The 9,967-nt window shown below is 41.2% G+C and overlaps 1 long non-coding RNA gene across 1 annotated transcript in view; it reads left to right on the top strand.

The window, feature by feature from the left end:
• LOC117946652 overlaps positions 1–9,967 on the top strand; it is a 16,520-nt gene that overhangs the window by 1,522 nt on the left and 5,031 nt on the right. Inside the window, exons 2-3 of the long non-coding RNA XR_004657069.1 lie at positions 1,218–1,221; positions 3,205–3,211. This is a non-coding gene — a long non-coding RNA (uncharacterized LOC117946652). The remainder of the gene's footprint in view (positions 1–1,217; positions 1,222–3,204; positions 3,212–9,967) is intronic.

The raw sequence follows: 9,967 nt of genomic DNA, 5'->3' as shown, positions 1-9,967 counted from the left end.
CAAGCCCAATTGTATAAATAAAATAAGTGAGCTCTGCACAATAACTAGCCAAGTGCATCTCATGGGAGACACCCTGCATTTCATCTAAGGAAATTAAAAATAATCATCTATTTATGAACAAAGAAAAGACTTGTTCTTCCTTTCCGAGTTTGTTTTACAATTCTCTGTCTTGTAAGAAAGTCAAGGAATCAATTATTTTTATTCTCACCCTCTTTTCTTTGTGAAATTAAGAGTAAGTCACTCATTTCCTTGATATCTCGACATAATTTGATCTCTAAAGACTTGGGGGAAGGCTGCTGATGAGAATGTCTTGTTTTAGCTCTCAACATCAAGGCGCTTCCAACAAAAGCTCAGCTCCATCAAGACCTCATTAATATCTGCCTTCATTTAGAAGCAATTGGCGACCGTGGCCGCGTGACGACTACCCTTGTTAGGGAGTGGAACACTTGAGTCGAAGGCCAGCGTTCATGGCTCTTTATTTTTATTTTCTAGTTGTTTTTTTATCCCTTGAATGCAGCAGAAGACCAACAAATCCTGGTAACCGGCTTGCAATTGGGATCATTCTTCCAACACAGTCTGCAGACATTATTTGTTTTTAACACATCTTCCCAGAAGCCTCTATACCTCTCTTTGCAACAATCTATTTATTAATCAGTCTCTAATATAATCTGTAGATCATCAATTAAACTGCCTTTTCTGATAATATAAAAACCTAGCTTGTCTTATGTTAAAGCTGAATAGTATGCTCAATTGTTTCCTAAAATATAATCCAGAACTATTTGAAATTCCACAAAATGTAAAAATGCTTCCACCTCACCCAAAAACAGATAATCTTTTTTGGGGAATTATCATATATATGTACACATTTCTATTACTGACTTTCAGATTGTCATTGTTGCCATTTTTGGGGGAATGTATTACCTTAATCTCCAGCCGTGTGACAAAGCATGCATTTGAATCTATCGCCAGCACTATCTCGTTCTCTCACTAGCTCCCTCCCTCCCTTCAGTCCTCGGGTGATATATAGCCATTGACACCATTAGACAAAGGTATTATTAGCAGATTAGGTTGAGCGCGGGAGCAGGGATAGGGACATGGACCAGGGGCCATGTTTCGAAAGATGCCGAGGCCTGTCTTTGGAATAACTCAGCAGCACCCCTTAACCACCGTCCCAATTACAGCTGCATCGCACTCCGTACACACAGCGGGTCACGGAGGACAGTGAATAAATATTCCCACATTATCTCCAACGCCAGAAGGGAGCAGAGAACAAGCAGGCCCACAGGGGACATGGCCGCCCCATTGGCCCTGAGACTGGGAGGCTCTGGGAAACACAGAAGGGGCGTAATGGGGGTTACCAAAGAGAGAGAGATTTTCACCAGCAGAATGGAGGTGGTGTACTATGTCTGCCAGCTGGTTTAAAAATCTAAGTTCCTAAAGTCTTGAACGGAATTACTGGTATTGTTGGGTCTTTGGAAATTATAAATTGTGGTCTAGACCTACTTTATCTGTAAAGTACCTTGAGATATATCTTGTTATGATTTGACACTATAAATAAAATAGAATTGAAATAGAATTTAGGATAAAAAATTAGGTAATGTTTCCTGCTTGGAGTTTTGCCACACTGCTGTATTTACTGGGGTTGAACTTGTTGTTGACTGCATTGACTTTCCCACTGATCAACAGGTAACGACATGATTTGCAGCAATGCGCCAAAGGACCGGGAAGACAGGGCAGAAGAAGACTGTGAGCAAGGAAACATGGATGTAAAATCAAACGTTTCATCAGGAAGAAACCCGACACAGTTGTCATCGATACTCAAAGCGCGTCAGGGGAACGGGGGGACTACTGTCTAACGCCACCAATTTGTAGCACCCACAAGGGTGATGCACGGCAGCCTTACGACGCCAGACGCTCACCATACATCAGCTCTGTAGCGAGGGAGGGGAACATATTTTTAGTGGTGGGGAAAACTTGAGTACTCGGAGAAAACATGCACACCTGGGGAGAACATGCAAACTCCATGCAGAAGGGGCCCAGTACCTTCCTGCTGTGAGGCCCCAGGTCTAACCATTGTGCCACCGTGCTGCTTAAATCACAGTAAGCTCTAGGATACACTGGATGCATTTTGGTACGTAAAAATATTTTCTGAATTACGGAAGTATTACAGTGCATGACTGTGGTCTCTATAGGTACATATGGTGAATGAAAACAGCCTGCAATGCACAAAGAAGACCACAGGCCTATTGTTCTAGACTCTAACACAATAAGTCATAATAGGAACCAAAAATATAAGATTACACAATCTTACTGTGCAAAATAAATTTCTATTCCGATAAAAAAAAAAAAACTCAATTTCACTAACATGTGATCCTTAGAAGACACATGAGGCTCTCGGAGCTTTGTTTTTAATTATTTCTAAAGTGACATTTTGTACATACAAGGCTTTCAGCAAGTGTGAAAGTCTCTTTTCGTTCCTTTCTTCCTCTCGCTCCCTTTGTCTCCTTGTTTTGCTTTTATCCTTTTAGTCCTGAAGGAGCCTAATGAGTGTGTGCAGAGGGTCTCTCTCTCTCCCTGCCCTTAAGTCAGTAATTGGTTTCAGTGCAGAGACTGTCAGGAAATTAACACATCACACGGTGACAGCTGTTCATTTTTTTAGCGGCATTCTTCGTCATGTGGATGGCCGTTGATTTGCTGGAGAACATCACAAATGAGTACTTGCTAATCAAGGGGCCACTGCCCTCAGCTTCCATTCTCTCGCTGCCATAAGTAAGCAAATAAGTAAGTAAAGAAATAATTGTGACAGTCTGTGTGTGTTTGTGTGTGTGTGTGTGTGTGTCTGCATCATCTCACAGGTGGGTGGGAAGACAGACTGTACTATGGGTAATATACCGTGTTTGCAAAGCGCTCCATGCATGAGCAGGTTAGTTGTCTTCATCTTAAACTGGCATAACAAATTCTTTTGTTGCTAGTATTCAGCATCTGGAAGTATTTTCACCAATGGTGGAAGAAGTACTCAGATCTTTTACTGAAGGAAAGCTAGCGATACAACACTATATGTTTCTGTTATACCATTCTGTTCAACACATCCTCATGAACTTAAACCGTATACCTTATGAAAATTGATGCACAATATGCATGATATTTTACAATATTACTGCAATGGCCGACATTACAATGGTTTGTGACAGCCTGCTCTGTTAGTGTCAAAGTCCTGCATCCAAAATCTTACTTTAGTAAAAGTGCAAGCATGAAAATATACTCAAAGTAATTTAAGTAAAAGTTTCAATATGCAGATTTGTCAATTTCCGAATAATATACAGTACATTACATCACTGGATCATGATGAGTGAGTCAATGAGTGTCAATCTGTCGGCATCCCTAGTGATGCAGCTGGTAAAGGTGGAGCTCATTTAAATAGTTTGCATACTGCCACAATAACAACATATGATTTGTAAGTTGTTTTTATAATATCTATTAATATTCTGAACGTGCAAAGTAACTAAAGTAATCAAATACATGAAGTGGAGTGGAAGTATAAAGTAGCTTAAATGGAAAGGCTCTAGCACATAGCTCAAAATTGAACTTACAGTTTTAGAATACTCACTATATTTAAAGCTTTGGTGCATAACGTTTTGATATTGATGAACGTCCGTTTCGACACAATTTGCTACAAAGCTCCAGCTCCACACAACTCTCTATGTATTTCTCAGTATGACTATGGTCAGAAGATTGTGGTGTCCAGTGACTTTCTGGCGCAGAAACTAGAGTGAATATAATTACCTATCTGAAGAGTCCATCACGTTCTTTTTTTTAATCTTCCTTGCCCTTCTTGGCTTTTAGAACTGCCTGGGGGAGGGGTTGGGGCGGTGCGCAATCACGGACCAGCAGTGTCGTCATTACTTAGAATTCCTCATGGTGGAGATAGAAACCATGCGCTATTGTTCTTAGACCTTAATCATGGTTAAAAAAAAAATACATGGATTTTACCTTGTAAAGGTCTAAGTATCAAAACGTAAATGTTGTTCAAGTGACTGACTGGATTTGGATTCTTTCAAAGTTCAGAGCACAGGAACCTGCTGTTCTCCATCAAACCGAGGCTCTCTGCTCTTCCAGTCTCTTCACTCAGAGAACCAATGTTACAACATAACCGAACATTATTCCATCTTGACAACTTGATTTACAAACCCCAATTCCGAGGAAATTGTGTAAAGTGTAATTGGACATTTTTGGAATATGAATACAATGATTTTCAAATCATGTTAAACCTATATTCAATTGCATACACTACAATCACAAGATAGTTATTGTTCAAACTGATTAACTTTGTTTTTTTGCAAATATTTATGTATTTTGAATTTGATGCCTGCAACACATTCCAAAAAAACTGGACAGGGGAGAGAAAAGGCTGCAAAAGTTGAGGAATGCTCCAAAAATACCTGCTTGGAACATTCCACAGGTGAACAGGTTAATTGAAAACAGGTGAGTGTCACGATTGGGTATAAAAGGAGGGAGCCTCCCCAAAAGGCTCAGTCGTTCACAAGCAACGATGGGGCAATGGTCACCACTGCGTGAACAGTTTAAGAACTGTGATCCGTTTAAGAACCTTTGATCCCTGCATAAAAAACCTACATCATTATGTAAAGGATATTACCACGTGGGTTCAGGAACAACTTTGTAAAAACATTGTCAGTTAATGTATTCTGTCGCTACATCTACAAGTGCAAGTTAAAACTCTACCAAATGAAGCCATGTATCAACCACACCCAGAAACGCAGACCGCTTCTCTGGGCTCGAGCTTGTTTGAGATGGACTGCAGCAGAGTGGAATAGTGTGCTGTGGTCTGCCGAGTCCCCATTTTAAATTGTATTCGGAAATCACAAACCTCATGTCCATCCAGGTAAAGAGGAAAAGCACCACTCAGATTAGCAGGACAAACTTCAAAAGCCAGCTTTTGTGATGTATGGGGTGTGTTAGTGCCCTTAGCATGGGTAACTTGGACATCTGTGAAGGCCCCTTTTAATGCTAAATACCACATACAGGTGGTGGAGCAACATGCTGCCATCCAACCAACGTCTTTGTCAGGGACTTCCCTGCTTATTTCAGCAAAACAATGCCAAGCCACATTCTGCAACAGTTAGGCTTTATAGTAAATTACTGCAAGTACTACCCTCGCCTGCCTGCTATTTTGACCTCTCTCTCTCACTGAAAATGTGTGGTGCGTTATGAAGCGCAAAATCTGACAACTGAGATCCCGGGCTGTTTAGCAACTGGAGTCGTACATCAAGCAAGATTGGGATAGAGGTCCACCTACAAAGCTTCAAGGATTATATTCCACCTGACCCGGATGTGTAATGTTCTGGTTCCGCCATCTGTCATAACTCACTGTGAGCGCCTCAGAAGTTGAGCATTTTACCTGGCCAGCTAAGATATTCCTTTTGATTTGTCAATTTCTCCTGGATATTTTTGTTTCTACCAAAATTAGTCTGGTTAAATGCTTTCTTCTATTCATTCTGGTTATGACTGGTTGTATGGTAGAATCCCAAGCATTGTCTTGATTGGCCGTGATTGCTGATGGCGATGCTGGAACGCAGTGCAGACACGCCTGGTGGCATTTAGGGGTATTGTGAAAGGTGGTGCTCGTTGGTTCGGTCTCACATTTACTTGACATATTATATTTCTAGTACTATACATGTATGCATTTGTTAATTCACCCTTATCCACCCTGGTGCTGTCCTCTCAGAGAAGGTCCTCATTGATCAGGTCTATTTGCATGATCACTTAGCCACTGATAAGACCGGCGTTGTATCAATGTGATAGCATCAGTGAAACACTTGAGTTCATACCAAGGTTACATGAAGCTTTCTCTTTGTAAGGTGACTTTAAATTTAGATGTGTTCAGTACTACGTTATTGGCATGATCAGGCGGTGATCTAACTATATTGATTAGGTGATAAAAGTGAACAGAAATCTGATGTGAAACAGAACTTGATTAACTGTTAAAGATAACTTCCAGAAAAAGACAATGCTGAACTGTTGTACGCTTTGGAATTTCATTCCTTTTGCTTCGTCGAGGCTACATATACTGTACATATGTTGATTTCCGTTGTGCCCCATTTCTTTTGAAAACCTAAAGTGAAGACGCTTGACCCTGTTATAATTAAGGCACAGAGCAGCCAAAAGTGTTGCATTTTTACCCTAATGTTGCTGCATCACATTTTCTTTGGAGAAACACTAAGACAGCCTAAGAAGGAAAAAAAAGTAAAGGTATGAACATATGATCTTTGCATCTGGTTACTGCCCTGCATACACATTGTATATCCAATGGTTTAGAAACTTTGATAGGGTTCCAGGATAGCATCCTCTAGTGATTTTATTCCAATTAAAAGGTTTCTTCAGACTTCATTGCATTTGGGCCCGTAGAGATTGCACATTACAGTCCATGGGCGTGCAGAGCATGTGCACAGGAGTCATTTAGTGCACACATGGATAGCAAAAACATACTAAAAAATACAAATCCATACGATTGAATGTAAAAAGAAATGGAGAAACTTTGTAATATATTATACACTAGACATATCTCTAAAAGCTCACTTTAACATATTCTTTTATTCATTTCATACACAAAGAAATGTAAAACATTGATTAATGTTAGCGTGTGGTTGAAGGCTGTAACTATATCCAAAGTGGTGTACTATAACTTTAAGTCTTTGGAGAAAATGTTGCCCAAATTCTTTGTGCATATGTGGACTAGTGTGAGGTAGCGTGCACATGTCTGACACAGAATGAGAGAAAGTGAGTGCGAGTCCAGGACATCTTATAAATCCCTCAAAAAAACGACCGTGGGATAATAGCCCAATTAACCTTTTCATTCTTCCCCACTCGTCAGAGAAATCCTTGCCCTCATTCTCATTTTCTTCATAATAAAATTAACTTCTCTTTCTGTCCTTTCATCGTTCTCCAGCTGCCCGCGAGATCAGAGCAAAATGAAGGGTGCTTGACCCTTCACACAATACGGCTTCCAACACGCGTACAAAAATACCCAAGTTTTATTCCTCTGATGGGATTTTCTCCCCTAACATTTCCTCTCTTTGTCTGCCCTGACCTTATTTATGAAGGTGAGTACAGAGCGTGCATGGCTACAATACAAGGGTAGAGGGTCAAGGGGGGAAAAGATCCAAATGTGAGGACACTTAAGGGAGGAGGGGTAGGGTTCTCTTAGGGGGTGGCTTTGTCAAGGGTTTTACACCCGCTGCTGCAGCAGTGGCCTTGAAACACATTTACAGTTTTTACTTCAATGTGCCTGTTAAACTTAAGTTGTCTTGTCAACGGTGTCATTGACTATTCCTTTACCCTCTTATGTTAATGTCTGCACAGTATTTATGAATAACAATGTCATTTTTACAGACATTTCGGGAGCGATCAGCATGGACGAATACATTCGGGGATACACTGCTAAGAGCACATTATGTTTAGCCATGTCTCCAGCTACTTTTAATAGCTCACATGTGTTATTGTGTGAACACCATTTAATATTTTACCTGGCGTTCTATTTTGTGGGGTGCAAATGTTCCACCAAAACAAGTTCATTCCCAAGACTATTTTGCAGAGCAGCCGTCGCTGTGTCCAGAGCTTCGATTGTGATTGGTTTAAAGAAATGAACAACCCAGAATGCATCTGTGGTAGGGTGACCATATTTTCATTTCCAAAAAAGAGGACACTCGGCCGGCCTCTAGACAGATTCAAACTTTCTTCCCAGAGGTTAATGAACATGCTTTATTGTGCCTCAATGGTACAAAAATAACTTATGTAACAAAATGAAATCTGTAACAACCTGAAAGAAAATAGCTCTCTTTTCAAGTAAGAGATAATGTTCTAAATATGACCTTATTCTGTGTCAGCTTCAACTAAATCTCTCTTAAAACCTTTTTCTATATAAGATAAGGTTTTTCGGTGTCCATGTGAGCTTTGGGATGTCCAGCACCTTTTGTAAGACACTGAAACATGTGTGTTAGCTTTGCATACGGTGCACTCCGCCTCCCCCTTGTCCCGACCGGGACAGTACATGGACTTTTTTTTTTTTTTTACAGATAAACTGTCTAATCTGCTCCCTTTCTGATCAACTTCCTGTATGTGCAAGTCACAAGGCAGCATCTTAGGAATAACGTCACGCAACAAAGTACCGTAGTATTGTGTGCAACCCGCCAGTCAATTTAAGTACACACGTGAAAAAACAGACATTTTCATTTCTCCTCTCCCCCCAAAGTGGACATGTCCGGGCAAAAAGAGGACATTTGGTCTCCCTTATCTGTTGTGTAGCCAGACCTTACTCCCTAGCAACAGCAGGTCTGCCAATGTAAGACTAGGGTGGCACCAGAAAGGAATTAAATGTCGTCAGCAGTCACATGGAAAAACATTTGCATGGTATTTTATTGTTCCTGGGGATATTAATCAAACAGATCTTGGCAATGTTTTATTTCAATTTCACATAGATGTCCACATCACCCCCACGGGAAGCCATAACCTGAACCATGTTTGCAACAGTTCCAGCTGCAAATCACTACCCTGCCCCCACTTTGGTCCATCAGATCACATTTCTATGCTTCTGGCACAGGTTGAGAGACGCTGCCCCCCAGGAGAACCACAGTAACATCATACATTGCGGTGATCACAAAGACACGCAGTCTGAACCAAGATCCGAACCAAGGTTCTTGTTTGTGTTGTATACATTTGACAAGTTAAGTAAGTTTTTTTTATTTACACTGCAGTCTAAATGTGACAAAACTAGGTCCTGCCGTCATCACATATGTGAGCTGAGTCTCCAGATATATTCTAATGGATTGGTTTGTAGAAGGGCTATGAGTCGGAAGTTTTTCCACTGACTGTTGCGGTCCCCTTTTTGTTTTGTTAGGAAGGTAAGCAGCAAGACACGGGAACTTTCTTTCTGGAGACAAATTGAAACCTACACTGTTCAGTTACGACCACTAACCAAGAAAACTGCTGATGAATTCTCTGCTCGGAGTGCTGGTATCTCTCTCTCATGTAGCCCACACACTAAGCACCAATTTACTCCTTAAAGGAGCGTTCACGGTCTTGTAAAACAAGGAGAGTCTGCCAGATCTTCTTGTATTTGGTCCGAAAGTCCGAACCATCCAAAAAATGCTTTCACTCTCGGACTATGGTTTAGTTCGATCCGGGCCGAGACCACTTTTAATTAGACTTAAATTTGGTCTTTTGATGCGGGCCGTAACTTTTCTCATGTGCAATTTTGGTTTGGACCAAACTGAAACATCCAAAAGTCCAGAACAAATAAGGTATGTGTGAAAACGCCCTAAAAGAGACTTCTGCCAGAACACCTCAAACGGCAAACGAGGCTAATTTTGGACTTTTTAAACTTAAAAAGACGTAACTCTAGCCGAGAAAAGCGATTTAAAATCTTTTGATGTCACCATAATGTAAAGTCTATGGGCTGACTGGCGGGGCCAGCGAGAGAAACACTATTGCGCATTGTCAGTGAGCTGCATAGCATGGAAGTAAATCAAAAAGCTTAGGTTTTTTGCCATGTGAACAGATAAGCCACTCGGAATGAGCAGGGCTTTGCCTTAAATGCTGCAGCTATGGCTTGTAATATACCCATGGTTAGAGGAGAGAGAGAGAGAGAGAGAGAGAGGTGAATCCTTTTCCTTTACCTCTGCGGGGACGCCGCTCCCCAATAGGGAGGGAGATATGGATGCCTTTCATGGGCCAATGATCTTCTTCCCATGCTCCTATGTGGAAGACCTGGTGTTTTTTTTATTTTTTCCAGCTTGATCCTTTTTTTTCCAAACTTCTCCCCCTGCTGCATGGAGCTGGCTCAGTAAATGTTTCCCCTGATTACCGGATGGACTACAGGTGTGACTGGTGCCTGATTACCAGGTGGGCTGCAGGTGTGGCCGGTGCCTGATTACCAGGTGGGCTGCAGGTGTGG

The sequence above is a fragment of the Etheostoma cragini genome, chromosome 1 (genome assembly GCF_013103735.1).
Source record: "Etheostoma cragini isolate CJK2018 chromosome 1, CSU_Ecrag_1.0, whole genome shotgun sequence".
NCBI lineage: Eukaryota > Metazoa > Chordata > Actinopteri > Perciformes > Percidae > Etheostoma > Etheostoma cragini.
Note: the sequence above shows the minus strand (reverse complement) of the source record. Positions and strands in the feature narration are given on the sequence as shown.